A 16367-nucleotide genomic window follows, 5' to 3' on the forward strand; every position below is an offset into this window, starting at 1 on the left:
CCTCACGTCACCAAGTCGTTCCAGTAGTTGCTCGCCCTCCATTGGCTGATCAACCTCAATGTCTCTGCACTACCACTACCACCCCGAACCACCATTGGCTACTCCAAACGCCACTCAACGGTGCCTCCGCCCCACTCCCCCACCCATCTCCCGGCTACATGCCCACCTGCCAAGCATTGCTATCCTTCTTTTGGGGTCTAATCGCCAGTACATAAAGTATCACCTTCTATTAATACAGTTACACAGAGATGGAGGTAAAGAATAGTTCAAATAAAACAGGGGAGGACTGGGGACCAGCCTCCCCCCCACACACACAACGAGACGTTGAAGCCGCACTGGCTCCCAGATCCGGGTGCTCAACCCAAACTGGGTCCGCCCTGGGCCTCTCCTGCCCTACTTGTATGAAAGCAAAGGCGACTCGGAATTTTACTCCTTCGGAACAAAACAAACAAATATAAAAAGGAACTTGAAGGCGATAACTGTCCCCAAGAACATAGAATCATTTTTGCAGTACCGAGAACTAATATTGACAGTAAGGAAGTTGGAGAAAATCTACTCACAGGGCATAAATTCATCCAGGTAGGTAACTAAGTAAAGATTTCCAAAAGAGTTGGAAATTATTACTGTTTGCCAGAATCCAAGGCAGAATCACCACCCACCAAACACACTGATTCTTTTCTTCTGCCCCCCTCCTCTGTAGTTACTGCCACAATGAGCTACTGCTACTGATCCCAGGGAGTCACATGCTTTACAAGTTCAAGATTGGAGTAGGGAAAATAGTTCAGAATCATGGCCTTGACCTTATACAACTGGACTTTAAGAAGCACTGGGTCTCTTTCCCCTTGTATGGCTCTGGACTTCCAAATATAAGGGGAAATATGAAAAAGGTCTGAAGGTAGCCTCTTTTTCCCTGTCACACTGTTGGGGAGACTGTCTAGGTTTCCAGCTGTTTTCCTGAGCTTGAATAAGGTTTCTCTAGAGTGAAGATTTTTGCAAAGAATACAGAAGAGACTGCCAAAGGTCTTCCCAAGGCAGGTTTTTATGTTAGTTGAAGAACCATGTACATGGTCAAGAACTATTTCTCCTTTACACTATTAAGGTTCCACATGATATGAAGCAAAAGCCTGCTTAATGATAATTACATTTAGCACTTTCGTGGCACCCTTCCATGAAAATTTTAAAAGCATTAAAAAAATCACTAGGTCCTGGCTGGTGTGGCTCAGTTGGTTGGATCATCATCTCATAACTGAAACACTGAGGGTTCAGTCACTGGTCTGGGCTCATACAGGAGGCACTGATTGATGCTTCTCTCTCATATTGATGTTTCTCTCTCTCACCCTTCCTATCTCTCTAAAAGCAATAAAAATGTCCTCGAGTGAGGATTTAGAAAAAATCATTAGGTAATTTTATTATGACAGAAATATGGTATAATTAATTTCTAGGGGAAAGTATGTTTTTATAAAGCTTCTATTGCTCCTTAGCACTTGTGCTTGATAATAATCACTGGTTTATTTATGATAAACTATATGATCAATATCATTGTATCCAATTCTCCCCCCTTTGAATATTAGAGGGTGCTAATATTATATGCACTTGGTATGGAAGGAAGAAGAACTTCTTTGCCTTTTCGATCCCCTGGATTCCTAAGCCTGTGTACTCCAAACTCCCAGTCAAAAATAAACCTCTGTAGCACCCAAACATATTTTGTCCATAGATCAGATGCAGGTAAAGCCTGGGGAGTTCTGGAATTGATGTGTCATGGCAACACATTCCTGAGCTCTGCCCCTCCCTGTTCTGGTGCACATTCCCTCTGGGATTAACTGGCTGTGTAGGTCAGGCTTGTTTTAACACAATCTGTCATTATTTGTTTTCACCACTAAAAGAAAAATAAGGTAAATATATATCAACAAGAATCCCATAGGACTTCCTTCTATGTACTTACATCATTTTATAGAATCCTGAAAGTCTTAATACACATGCAACTAAATTGTGACTATAAACTGAGATTGTTTCTTTTCTGTTCTTTTATCTTTTCAATAAACTCCAGACTTTCTGCACCAAAATCAGCATTTGCTCCTTTCAAGGGGGGTACAGTCATATGGTGAACACTAGAAACACCACTGTAATAAAGGTACAGACTTCCATTGTGTGATGGCATAGATTCTAGTGTGCTTGTTTAAAATGTCTATCTCCTGGTGAAAGACAAATACCATATGATCTCACCTATAAAAGGAACCTAATGAACAAAACAAACAAGCGAGTGAAATAGAACCAGAGGCATGGAAACAAGGAACAGACTGACACTGACCAGAGGGGAAGGGGGAGGGGAATAAGAGGAGAAAGAAAAGGAAGGGTCTAGTCAAGGAACAGGTATAAATGACCCTTGGACATGGAAAACAGGGTAGGGATTGACTGTGGGAGCAGGGGCAGGGGAGAGCAAGGGGGGAAAATTGGGAGAACTGTAACAGAACAACAATATAGCCCTGACTGGCGTGGCTTAGTGAATCAAGTGCCCGACTGAGAACCAAAGGGTTGCTGGTTCGATTCCCAGTCAGGGCACATGCCTGGGTTGTGGGGGGCGGGTCCCTGGTGGGGGACTTGTAAGAGACAACCATACATTGATGTTTCTCTCCTCTTTCTCCGTCCGTTCCCCTCTCTCTAAAAATAAATAAATAAAATCTTAAAATAGAACAATAATATTAATTAATTGATTGATTGATTGAAATACCTGTCTCCAGCTTCTCCCAAGAAACACCAATTGATCAATGATGCTGGTGCTACAGGAGTGCTGGGAGGCCCTAGGGCCCTAGAATAGTAGGGTGAGGGCCTTCCATGGAGTATTTGGCAGTGGCATCTGGGGCTGAAGTCACAGCTGGCTGGGGTGGCAGCCCAGGACCAAGGCTAATGAGCTCAGGAGGCAAGGCCAAGGCCAAAAAGTATATCCCCATCACCAAACTGGGCCACCTGGTCAAGAACATGAAGATCAAGTCCCTGGAGGACATCTATCTCTTCTCTATGACCATCAAGGAATCTCAGATCATCGTCTTTTTTCTAAGGGCATCCCTCAAGGACGAGGTTTTGAAGATTTATGCTGGTGTAAAAACAGACTCATACTGGCCAGAGGACCTGGTTCAAGGCATTTGTCATAATGGGGGACTACAATAGACCTATAAGTCTGGGTGTTAAGTGCTCCAAGGTACTAGCCACTGCCAACCATAGGGCCATTATCCTGACCAAGCTCTCTATTGTCTCTGTGTGGCAATGCTACTGAGGGAACAAGATGGATAAGCCTCACACTATGTTTTGCTTTTCCTTGCAAGGTGACTGGCCACTGTGGCTCTGTGCTTGTGCACCTAGTCCTCACCCTAAGGGGGACTGGCATCATCTCAGCCTCTGTGCTCGAGAAGCTGCTGCTGATGGCCAGTGTCAATAATTGCTACACCTCAGACAGGGGCTGCACTGTCACCCTGGCTGACTTCACTAAGGCCACCTTCAATGCTGTCTCCAAGATCTAGAGCTGCCTTGCCCTTGACCTCTGGAAAGAGGTCATGTTCACAAAGTCTCCATATCAAGAATTCACTGACCATCTTGTAAAGACCTACTCCAGAGTTTCTGGGCAGAGGACCCAGGCTCCAGCTGTGGCCACCACATAATTGTATACAAGAAAAATAAAGTGAATTAAGCCTGTTAAAAAATGCTTTTCTCCATATTGATGGTTCCTGTGTGAGTGTGTGTTTGTTGATGTATAGATGCAGAGTGCTGTTTGAATGGTCTCAGATCCTGAGTGCTGCCACTGGATTGCAGCTTGCCAGCTAGTGTTGCTCCAGATGTCTCTTCTGCAAACACCCAAAGACCCATTCTATACTGCATATAAGACTCACAAAATCAGCCCCCATTCTGCATTCAAGCTCATGACAGCCCTTTTTTCTCAACATTTACTCTAACTTCAACCCTCCCATGTTCTCTTTCCCTTCTCCCCTGACACACATATCCCATCCCACCTCAACCTTCTTGACCTTCACTCCTCTCCCTACTTTCTGGCTATAAATAAATATATATCTGTAGAATGAATTGAAGAGCAAGAGAAAGTGGGTCAGTGGATTGAGTGCTGGCCTGCAAACCAAAGGGTTGCTGGGTTGATTCCCAGTCAGAGCACATGCCTGGGTTGCCAGCCAGGTCCTTATTTGCAGGCGCGTGAGAGGCAACCTTACAATGATGTTTCTTTTCCTCCCTTCCCCTCTCTCCAAAAATAAAATCTTTTTTTTTTTAAAAAAGAACCACAGGACACCATGCCAACACAAGACCAACTAGTATTCTTAAGCAACATCTGTTTCCCTGAGGCTCAGGCTGCAATCACTGACTTAAACGAAGCGGGATAGCATGCATAGCAGAAAATGCAAAAGCTTTATGGCCAGTCAGACCTAGGTTCAAATCCTAGCTCTGCTGCTTAGCAGCTTGTGTAAATTTCAGTAAGTAAATGATCCTTTCTGAGCCTATTTCCTCATCTGTAAAATAGAACTAATACCTACTTCTTATAGTTATAAAGAAGATTAGAGACAGTGCGTGCTAAATGTCAGGCATAGTTTAAAAACACAACCAATGCAGTACATTAGGATTCTGTCTATATGTAACTGCTCTCTTACACCTCCCTCCTTTATCTACACTGCTGACTTCGAGTAGAGAGGTAAAATGGAGACCCATTCTTCACATTGTTGAACCTGTGTCAGCCTTGTGCTGCCATGTTTTCATAACCTGTAAATTCGTCACTAACGCTAATCCTAATCTGATTAAACTCTTGATTTTCCAATCTCGGAGGCACCCTATTCCTGTTTGAACAATAATCTTGTTCTAGTTTAATGGCTCTTCTCTACCACCATCATCTCAAGTGAATCTTCAACCATTGCCACCATGCTATCTGTGTCAACAGGTGAGAGATGGATGAGATCTCTTTCATTACACATGTCTTGTGTTCACAGCACCATGCTGGAACTGTTTGCTCCTGTCAGGGACTGAGAAGCACCTTTAAGATGCTACCATGGGAAAGGTAAACATACAAAAAGCCCAATAAAAACTGCCTGATGTGGCAACAAAGATGATATCGCAATGGAACTGAACTGCTTAAACCAAGCCTCTCTTTCTGCCTCTATTGCCTGTCTGTTCCTAGTGTTTCTCAATTTTGTTTTGTCTCTGGACTGTGATTTTCCGACTCCATCCAGAATAGTTTTATGTACTGTGCCTGACCACTCAACACTAGCCATAAGACTACTAAGTAAGAGTCATCACAACACCATTTACTGAGGACCTCCTCTGAGTCAGAGATTATGCTACATGCTATATAAAGATTTGATTCATAGATTATGGTCTAAATTTGATGTCCAAGGGAAATCATCTGATACTGACCCAGTACAGCCCTAGTTTCTGATTCTGCCCAACCCTCTCATTCCAGGGGATGACCTCAAGGGTTTGTGTTGCACAAAAACATAAACTGGTTTACCAGTCAATCATTAAGTATGTAGTGATCACCCACAGTTTGTTAATCCTATATTAGGTTACTATGGTAAATACCAATAAAGTATTTGACATTCCCAGCCTCTAAGGAACTTAAATATTCTAAGGGAGAAAAGACCATCACATGTGAAGTCATTAAAGGTAGATTAAAAAAAAAACAGTGTAGAGTTCAGTTCTCCAATGTGCATAGCAGACTCTTTGATCTTTTAAGGAGAGCTTGCCTCAAACAGTGGTTACCTTTGGGAAGTAGGGATGATGAGCAAACAGTTAAGTTTTATTTTATGCACTTCTTTAATGTCTGAATTATTATAAGGAGCATTATTAATTTTAGGACTTAAAAATAGAGATTTAGGCCTGACTGGTGTGGCTCAGTGGGTTAGGCATCATCCCACAGATCAAAAGGTCACTGGTTAGATTCCCAGTCAGGGCACATTCCTGGGTTGTGGGCCAGGTCCCCAGTAGGGGTTGCAAGAGAGGCAACTGATCAATATTTCTCTCACATATCCTCTTCCTCTCTCTCACCCTCCCTTCCCCTCTCTCTAAAAATAAATAAATAAAATCTTTTTTTAAATAGATTTTGAAAATTATCATAAGACTCTATATCTTTTGTTCGATATGACAGAATCACCACACGCATTCATCTCTTCTCCTTCCTGACACCATCAAAATGATGGTAACGGGATTTAAAAACTGTAATCCCACAGCAAATAAGAAAGCAGTGACATCAGGTGGCAATATATTTCACTAATGTCTGGAAGATAGAAATTGGGTAGAAGGGTATTGACTGAATACACAAAGACTGAGATCAATTTTGGAGCAACTTGCCCCCAAAACACAATAAAGAACCAAAGACTCCAGAAAAAAATAAAGCAAAAGTGATAGTACAGTTAAGAGCTAGGAAAATTGAGAATACATTAAAGGTCAGAAGTGAGCCCTGACCAGGTAGCTCAGTTAATTGAAGAGCATTGTCCAGTACACCAAAAGTTTACAGGTTCAATTCCAAGTCAGGACACATACCTAAGTTGCCCGTTCAATCCCCTGTTGGGGTGTGTACAGGAGGCAACTGGTCAATGTTTCTCTCTCACATCTATGTTTCTCTCACATCTCCTTCTCTCTCTCTATGTCTCATCAATAAACATATCCTTAGGTAAGTTTTTTAAGGCCAAAACTGCAAAAATAGGCCAAATAGGGACAATAAAGAAATGCCAGGGAAAGCAAAAGCTGTACAAAAGTCCATGGATCAAATGTGAAGAATTAGTTCAAATTAACACAGCAAGTAGGCCTCGCGAAGAATAGAATTTATTTTGAGGAATAGACAAAATTATAAAGAAGCTGGAAGACAGCAGAGATATGGTAAAGAAGGCATATGCTTTATTTTACCCAGTGCAAAAAAAAAAAAAGACAATCAGAAATTCAAGGAAAATACTAAAGTGTTCAAAAATGCCATTTTCTAATAATGAAGGCAACTAGAACTTGGAATAATATAGAACAATTAGTGGAGGTTGTTACATTGGAACTAAAGTGAAGAAAATATAATTGAGGCCCATCCTTTGGCTTTATGCTGAAAAATATTTATATAAACATAACAATGTTAACACTACTTTTATTGGCTTTCAACTTTTGGAATCCAACCTAGGGACAAATCACAGGAAAATTAATTGTAATTACAAAGTATAAAGTAAATTTTAACAAACTTGATGTAAAAGCATAGTGTACAGAATTTGGAAAGTACACAAAGTTAGGGGAGGTACAAGGATGTGAAGAAGCACTTTAGAACATCTGAATCAAAAGGCACTATCTATAGATGATGGAACAAGAAATAGAGATTTGTATGTCTTATATAAAGGCACAAAGATAACCAAAAAGACACACAAACAAAAAGATACACATTAAAATGATTGCCTATGGCAGGGGTGTCAAACTCATTTTCATTAGGGACCACATCAGCCTTGAGGTTGCCTTCAAAGGGCCGAATGTAATTTTAGAACTGTATAGAACTGTAACTACTCCTTAACTGTTAAGTGAGAGCTCCGTGAGGTGCTGACTGCCCCAGTAGAAACAAGGTACCTGGCAGGATTAGGCCCTCGGGCCTTGTGTTTGCCACCTGTGGTCTATGGGGAGGGGGGAACTAAATAGGGGAAATGGCAAGGGTGGTGCTGCAGTGTAAGTAAGCTAACTTCCCATCTATTACAGTGAGAAGTCACTAGATGCTGTCAAGAGCTGGTAAACCAAGGAACTGAAGTATAGGCATATCATTTAGAGAAAATAGAGTATTACAATACTCTCTGTACTGGTCTTCTTGCTTCCACCTTTGTCCCTTTCAGTCTATTAACACAACAGCTAGAAAGAATCCTTTAACTGTTAACTCAGACCTTGCCACCCATGATATTCAATGGCTTCCCATCTGTGAAATAATATATAATCTGCCCTCAGTTCCTGGAACAAAGTTTCTAAAACTCTTGTAAATTCCTAACTGATAAGAGCACTAGAAACATCTTTTGTTCTTTTTTATTTATTTTTATTGTTGATGCTGTTACAGCTGCATCTTTTGTTACTACTTGGTCTTTGAACCTAGTTCCCGAAACAGGGCTCTTGAAACCCTTGCAATTTCCTGGGTAATAGGAGCATCTTTTTCTAATGAGGTGACTCTCTTAGATGTGGGCTGGTCACCTGGAAGACTAAGTCATGGGATTAGAACCCTGGAATATTCAGCTCCGCACTCCCATTCTCTTGAGAAGGGTTGTAAATGGAGATCATAACTGATCATGCCTATGTGATGAAACTTCCATAAAACCCCCAAAAGTGTGGGGTTCAGAGACGTTCCAGCTTGTGGAACACATCCATGTTCTTGGAGAGTAATACACTCCAACTCCACAGGGACAGAAGCTCTCACACTCCAGACCCTCTCATATTTCATCCTATGTATCTCTTCATGTGGCTATTCATCCGTATCCTTTATATCTTTTAACTGGTAAACCTAAGTAAGTTAGTTCTGCAAGTTCTGTTAGTTCTGCTAAGTGAGTTCTGTGAACTGTTCTAGAAAATTAATCAAACCCAAGAAGGAGGTCATGAAAATCTCAGATGGATAGCCAATTGGTCAGAAACATAGAGGATAGCCTGGATTTGCCACTGGCATATATAGTGGGATAGGAACAGTCTCATGAGATGAGTTCTTAACCTGTAGAATCTGATGCTATCTCCAGGTTCTTAGTGTCAGAATTGAGTTTAAGTGTACACACTCAGCTGTTTTCAGAGAACTGTTTGTTGTAGGGAAAATTCCTCATGTATTTGGTATCAAAAGTGTTGTGAGTGTGGTAGTAGTTCAGAGTCAGCAGGGAAGAATTAGGTTTTTCTAACACACCATCTCACTCAGAACAAAATACAAAGTCATTCCAATTGCTTACTAGACCTTACACCATCATCCATCCTACCATCCCCTAACTCGAGCTACCCCCTCCCCTTGCTCACTCCGCGTGAGCCCCAGTGACCTCCTTGCTGTTCATTGGACAAACTGGACATGTTCTCCCATGGGCCCTTTGTACCAGCTATTCTTTTTCCCTAGAATGAGCTCTCTCTCCCCCGATATCTGTATGGTTCATTTTACCATCTCCTTCAAGTCCTTAATCAAATGTCTTCTCAGAGAAGTTTGCCCAGGCTACACTTTGAAATTGCAGCTCCCCACCTAGAACTCCCTATCTCCTTTCTCTACTTAATTTGTCTCCATACATTCACCATCTTTTAACATACTATGTATTTTAATTATTTACCATGTTTATCGTTGCTCTGAATGTAAACTCAGTAAGGAAGATCTTTGTTGTTGTTTTTTTTTCACTGTTTTATCCCTGATGCTGAGAACAGTGACTAGCACAAGTAGGTGCTAATTTTGGGCTGAATTTCTTCCCCACTCCCAGATTCATATATTGACGTCCCAACTGCCAGCACCTCAGAATGTAACCATATTTACAAATAAAACCTTTAAAAAGGTGATTAAGTTAAAATGAGACCTTTGGGATGCCCTAATCCAGTATGACTGGTATCCTTATAAGAAGATGAAGAGATGTTTGGGGTGCTCTTGCACAGAAGGACAACCACGTGAAGACAGCAGGAGGATGGCCATCTGCAAACCAAGAAGAGAGGTCTGGAATGCTTTTCTGCACCGTGTCAGGCAGTGCCTTCAGAAAAATGTAGGGGTGGGAATTCGAGAAGTCTAGGGGATATTGGGGGAAGGACACAGGAGATGCCTGTGCACTGTGGCCTCCCAGCTATGCAGTCATAAAATATTTGTAATTAATACATATACAAAATTAAATGATGATGGAAAATTACAACTATAGAAGATTGGTTAAATATTAGAAGATTATATTAAGAAAAATGGAAGCCAGGTTTCTCACTGTTAATCCACTGAGAGGGCCTGGAAACAGCAGTACCCTTGTCTTAGCTCAGGCTGCTATACTAAAATGCCATAGACTGGGTGGTTTAAACAACAGAAATTTATTTCTCACAGTTCTGAAGGCTGGAAGTCCTACATCAGGGTGCCAGCATGATCAGGTTGTGGTGAGAGGTCTCTTTCTGGCTTACAGATAGCTACCTTCTCACTGTGACCTCAAGTTTTTAAGAGAGCTCTAGTCTCTTCCTCTTCTTTTTTTAAAATATATTTTATTGATTATGCCATTACAGTTCTATTTCCCCCTTCATTCCCCTCCACCCTGCACGCCCCTTCCCCACCACTCCCCCCTTTAGTTTATGACCACCTGTCTCAAGTTCTATATGTAGATTCTATATTTCCCATACTATTCTTGCCCCCCATCTATTTTCTACCTACTGTCTATGCTACTTATTTTCTGTACCTTCTCCCCCCTTCTCCTCCTCCCACTCCCCTGTTGCTAACCCTCCTTGAGATCTTCATTTCTATGTTTCCACCCCTGATCTAGCTGTCCTTTTAGTTTGCTTTTGTTTTAGGTGTGGTTGTTAATAACTGTGAGTTTGCTGTCCTTTCACTGTTCATCTTTTTATCTTCTTTTTCTTAGGTAAGTCCCTTTAACATTTCATATAATAAGGGCTTGGTGATGATGAACCCCTTGAATTTGATCTTATCTGAGAAGCACTTTATCTGTCCTTCCATTCTAAATGAAAGTTTTGCTGGATAGAGCAATCTTGGATGTAGGTCTTTGGTTTTTATGACTTGTAATACTTCTTTCCAGCCCCTTCTTGCCTGTAAGGTCTCTTTTGAGAAATCCACTGACAGTCTGATGGGAACTCCTTTGTAGGTGACTGTCCCCTTATCTCTTGCTGCTTCTAGGATTCTCTCCTTCATTTTAATCTTGGCTAATGTAATGATGATGTGCCTTGGTGTGTTCCTTCTTGGGTCCAACTTCTTTGGGACTCTCTGAGCTTCCTGGATTTCCTGGAAGTCTATTTCCTTTGCCAGACTGGGGAAGTTCTCCTTTATTATTTGTTCAAATAAGTTTTCTGCTTGTAGCTGTTCCTCTTCCCCTTCTGGTACCCCCATAATTCGGATGTTGGAACGTTTAACGATGTCCTGGAGGTTCCTAAGCCTCTCCTCATTTTTTTTGAATTCTTGTTTCTTCATCCTTTTCTGTTTGGTCATTTTTTTCCTCTTTCTGGTCCACTCCTTTGATTTGAGTCCCAGTTTCCTTTCCATTACTATTGGTTTCCTGTGTATTTCCATTCATTTCAATTAGTTTAGCATTCATATGTTCCTCTAATTTGTGACTATAATCAACCAATTCTGTGAGCATCCTGATCACCAGTGATTTGAACTGTGCATCTGAAAGTTTGGCTATTTCTTCATTGCTTAGATTTATCGGCTCTGGGGCTCTGAGTTGTTCCTGAGCCGTGTTTTGATCTGTTCGTGCCTGTTACATACGAGGAGGTATTCACCCAGGCGGGGCCACTCAGGTCGCTGGTTTGTGACGCTGTATGTGGGGGCGGGGTCAGAGAGGGACAATGGTGGTCCCCTCTTCCACTTTCCACCACTGGGGCCTGCACGGTCTGTCTCACCGCTCGCTCCTTCACCGGCTGCTTATGCTTATCTGCGCTCGAATGTGTGACCGTGATCAGCCCTCAGTGGGTCCACCACCTTGCGCCCTCAGTGGGTCCGCCCACTGTTCCACACCTAGGATCCCCCCACAGCTGCCAGCATGCTTGGCTTGCGCGCCCAGGTCGGTCCAGTGGATCTTTCCTGCCCGACACCCCTCTGCTGCTGGCTCTGCCCCTCTTACCACCGGTTTGGCTGAAGGGTTCATTGTCGTCAGACTTCTGTGTAGTTCAATTTTCTGAGGTTTGGCTGCATTTTTGTTGCTAAAACTTTGTTGTTTTTAAATTTGGTTGTGTGAGAAGGTGCAGTGCTTCCACCTACACCTCAATCTTGGCGGAAGTCTCTCTTCCTCTTCTTATAAGGGCTTTAATCCCATTATGGGACCTCGTCCTCATGACCTCATCTAAACCTAATTATCTCCAAAGGCCTCATCTCCAAAACCATCACAATGGGTATTAGGGCTACCACCTGAATTCTGTGGGGACACAATCATTTAGTCCATAACAACCCTAATAACAATGAGCAGCCATATCTTGGTTTATAAATACTATTCTCCGATAGAAGAAATCAGGGTTCCTTGGAAAAAAGTCTAATTCTGGGACTGGGGCAGAGAAAGTACAGTGGTACCTCAGTACTCGTCATTAATTAGTTCCAGAATTCATGATGAATGCCAAAAACAGGCAAGTACCAAACAAGTACCAAGCAAGCACAAGTGATGAGCATTTTTCTCTTGCGGGGCAAGGTCTTGACTCATACAAGTTCTAGAAAGTGCGACAAGTCCCAAGGAAGCACCAATTGCTGAAATTTTTTTTCTCATAAAAATGTAATGAGTACAGGGTTTGACAAGTTCTGAAGCTGACAAGTACGAAGGTATGACTGTGTAAGACGAACTTGAAATTTATTTTTGTCCTTAAAGAAATGCTCAAAGAATAATGGGAAAATGTCAAAAGCCAGCCTAAAAGTCCTCCCACTGGCAAAATTTTAGCATCACAGTAAGTAATAGTAGCAAATTTAAATCCACTGAATAAAGGAGAAAGTGATGACCCATACTTACATGAGTGAATGAAAGAGAAGTTAGTTGCAGAACTAGGGACAGATAGATGATAAGTAGATAAAAATAGATATAATTTCAAATATACATGCCCTGACTGGTGTAGCTCAGTGGATTGTGCATGGGCCTGTGAACAAAAGGATCATGGTTCGATTCCCAGTCAGGGCACATGCATGGGTTGCAGGCCAGTTCCCAGCAGGGGATGCATGAGAGGCAACCATACATTGATATTTCTCTCTCTCTTTCTCTCCTTCGCTTCCCCTCTAAAGATAAATAAATAAAATATTTTTTAAAAATCAAATATATCTCTCCACAAAACATTCATTCAGATATACCTCCCCACAAAATACTTATTAGTTACAAAGGGGAAAGAATAACCTTACAGTAATAAAGCCTAGAAGACATTACCTTAATGCAATGAAAGAACAAACTATCACTTCTGTTGTCTTCCTGCCAAAAACTTATAAACTAAATATAATTGTGAGGAAACATAAAATAAACCTAAGTTGTAGGATATTATACAAAACAGTTGAGCTGTAATCTTCAAGTGTCAAAATCATGGAAGTCAGGGAAAGATAGAGAAACTGTTGCAGATTAGAGAACACTAAATGGACGTGACAAGCAAATGCAGTATGTACTTGGTTATGAATTAAATTATTCGACTGTAAATGACATTATTGGCAAAATTGGCAAAATTTGAACAGGATCTGAGTATTAGATAGTAACAACTTTTCAGTGTTAATTTTATCATTGATAGCTATATTGTAGTTTTGTAAAAGAATGTCCTTTGTTTTGTTTTGTTTTGTTTTGTTTTAGGAATACACATGGAAATGTTTTAAAATGATAGGGCATCACATCAGTGACTTATTCATAAAATGTTTAGAGAAAAAGTTCTTTGTACCATACTTTAAAATTTCTGTAAGTTTGAGATTCTTTCAAGATTTTAAAAAAAATCTTATGAGGTTTAAAAAAACAAGATGCATTAAAATTCATGAAATTAACAGCATATGACAACAGTGCAATTTACAAGAGAATAAATTGAGTTAAAGTGTTGAAGGATCCTTACATTAAAAGGTAGTAAAAGTAATAATTGTAGGTAGGTTTTCATCAAGAAAACACATTTTAGTTTTCAGGGGAACAAATAAAATAATAATAAAAATGTGTTACTAGTAAGCTAAAATACAGAAAATAGAATAATAAAAAATGCACCATGTTTAGTGACTTGCTTCCAAAGTACAGAGTAAAGGAATGGGAAAAAAGCAAATTTACTATGTAGTAAACTGGCAGACACCACTTTAGTCAAGGTTTATATGACCAGTGATGTCATGTTTATAGCAGGTACCCTTGGATATGATGTGATGAGAAAGTTGCTTCATCTCTGTGGCATTGTTTCTCAAAACTCAATAACCCAATCTAATAATGAGAAAAACAGCAAATAAACCCAAATTGAAGGACATTATACAAAATACCTGACAAATTCTGGTCAAAGACTGAGAAAATGTCACAAATCAGAGGAGACTAAGGAGACAGGACAATTAAAAGCAATGTGATATTGTGGATAGAATCCTGAAGCAAAAAAAGAACATTAATGGAAAAACTAGTGAAACCTGAATAAAATCTGAAGTTTACTTAATAGTGATGTGGCAGTGTTGGTTTCTTAATTTCAACAAATAATTGCATTGAGGGGAATTGAAATTAAGGGAAATTGAAACTCTGTGTATGGGAACCCTCTGTATAATCTTTACAACTTTTCTGTAAATCTAAAATTATTCCAAAATAAAAAGTTTATTTGAAACAAACTTGGTAACACATCTACAGATACAGAGAGTAGACCAATGGTTGTCAGAATGGTGAGGGTTAGGGGGTTAGGTGAAAATGTTAAAAGTACAAATTGGTAGTTACAAAATAGTCATGGGGATGTAAAATACAGCATAAAGAATATAGTCAATATTATTGTCATAAGTATGTACAGTGCCAGGTGGGTACTTGAAATATTGGGAGAACCACTTTGTAAAGTATGTGATTGTCTAACCATCATGTTGTACACCTGAAACTAACACAAAATAACAGTGAATGTAAACTATAATTGAAAAATAAATTTTATTGCTGTTCAACTACAGTTTTCTTCCTTACCTCCCACCCCAGCCCAACACCCCAGCCCTCCCCACCTCCCTCCCATTTGCACCCTCCCTGTTATTGTCCAAGTGTCCTTTATCATTGTTTCTGCAAACCCTTCACCCTTTTCCCCTAAAATTTCCTCCCCTCTCCCCTTTGGTCACTGTCAGACTGTTCTCAATTTCAGTGTCTTTGGTTGTATTTTGCTTGTTTGTTTGTTTGCTTGTTTGTTTGCTTGCTTGTTTGTTTTATTGATTAGGTTCCTGTTAAAGGTGAGATCATATGGTATTTGTTTTTCACTGCCTGGCTTATTTTGCTTAGCATCATTCTTTCCAGTTCTATCTATGCTATCACAAAGGGTAGGAATTCCTTCTCTCTTTCTGCTACATAAAATTTCATTGTGTAAATGTACCATAGTTTTTGGATCCATTCATTTACTGATGGGCACTTAGGTTGCTTCCAGCACTTGGCTATTGTAAATTGTGCTGCTATGAACATTGGGGCGCATAGGTTCTTTTGGATTGGTGTTTCAGGGTCCTTGGGATATAATCCTAGCAGCGGAATTGCCAGGTCTAAATGCTGAAAAATAAAATTAAAATAAGAAAACATGCACTGTCCAGTGTGGCTCAGTTAGTTGGGCATTGTCCTGAAAAGCAAAATAAAATCTGTTCAATTCTGGGTCAGGACACATGCCTAGGTTGTGGGCCCAGTTCCCAGTTGGAGTTCTTGCAAGAGACAATGGATCGATGTTTCCACCTCATATTGATGTTTTTCTCTCTCTCTCTCTGTCTTCCCCTCTCTCTAAAAATATATACATACATACATATCTACACACATAAATTTTTAATATATAAAATTCTCACAAATTAAAAAAAATTTAGTTATTTTTCAAGTCCAGGTTTCTGTTTATTTCTCTCATCCAAGCCCACCCCTCCTCCATGCACCCCACCTCCCTCCCATTTCCACCCCCCTTAGTTATTGTCCCTGTGTCCTTTATACTTGTTCCTCTAAATCCCTCCCATTTTTCCCCTTACACACTTCTCACATATTTGTAGGAATATTAATATTAGAGAAAAAAATACATTGTTTCATTTCAAAGTAGAACACAAGCACACTTACATTTTTTATTGTTTTCTATTAAAATTCACAATCAATATTACTTTATCTTAGTTATAAGTGTACATTTGCATTTTGCTTTTGTGTCATTTTAACTACCTGCCCCAGGTATCATATGGAGCAGTCAACTTGACTGTCCTTTTAGATCTTCTCCAAGTCTTACATATCATCACATGTATTACCATGGTTTATACACAGAAAGGGAAAGGATAGGATTAAGCTATCTTATATGTTTCTCTGCTACTTGTCATTATCACAGAGATTTGCTAGGTCAGGTGTTATAGCTTCAATTGTGTTCATAATATCCCACTTTAAAAATAAAAGAAACTTCCTAAATCCAAAAGTAGACTACCAAAGGGGAAAATAAAACAAAGAGCAAATACCACAAATAGGAAACAGAGAGATGACAGATATAAATTTAAATGTGTTGATAATTACATTAAATGTAATTAGATTAATTCCTCAATTAAAGCAACATCCCAACTACATGAAAAAATCAACCATATGCTTCTTGCAAGT

General features: G+C 40.1%; 1 pseudogene; it reads left to right on the forward strand.

The window, feature by feature from the left end:
* The first annotated feature begins 2832 nt into the window (after positions 1-2832).
* LOC119050696 (40S ribosomal protein S2-like) lies at positions 2833-3653 on the forward strand (annotated as a pseudogene).
* The last annotated feature ends 12714 nt before the right edge of the window (positions 3654-16367 follow it).

The sequence above is a fragment of the Artibeus jamaicensis genome, unplaced genomic scaffold, assembly GCF_021234435.1.
Source record: "Artibeus jamaicensis isolate MK-2021 breed Jamaican fruit bat unplaced genomic scaffold, CSHL_Jam_final contig_240, whole genome shotgun sequence".
In the NCBI taxonomy this organism is placed as follows: Eukaryota; Metazoa; Chordata; class Mammalia; order Chiroptera; family Phyllostomidae; genus Artibeus; species Artibeus jamaicensis.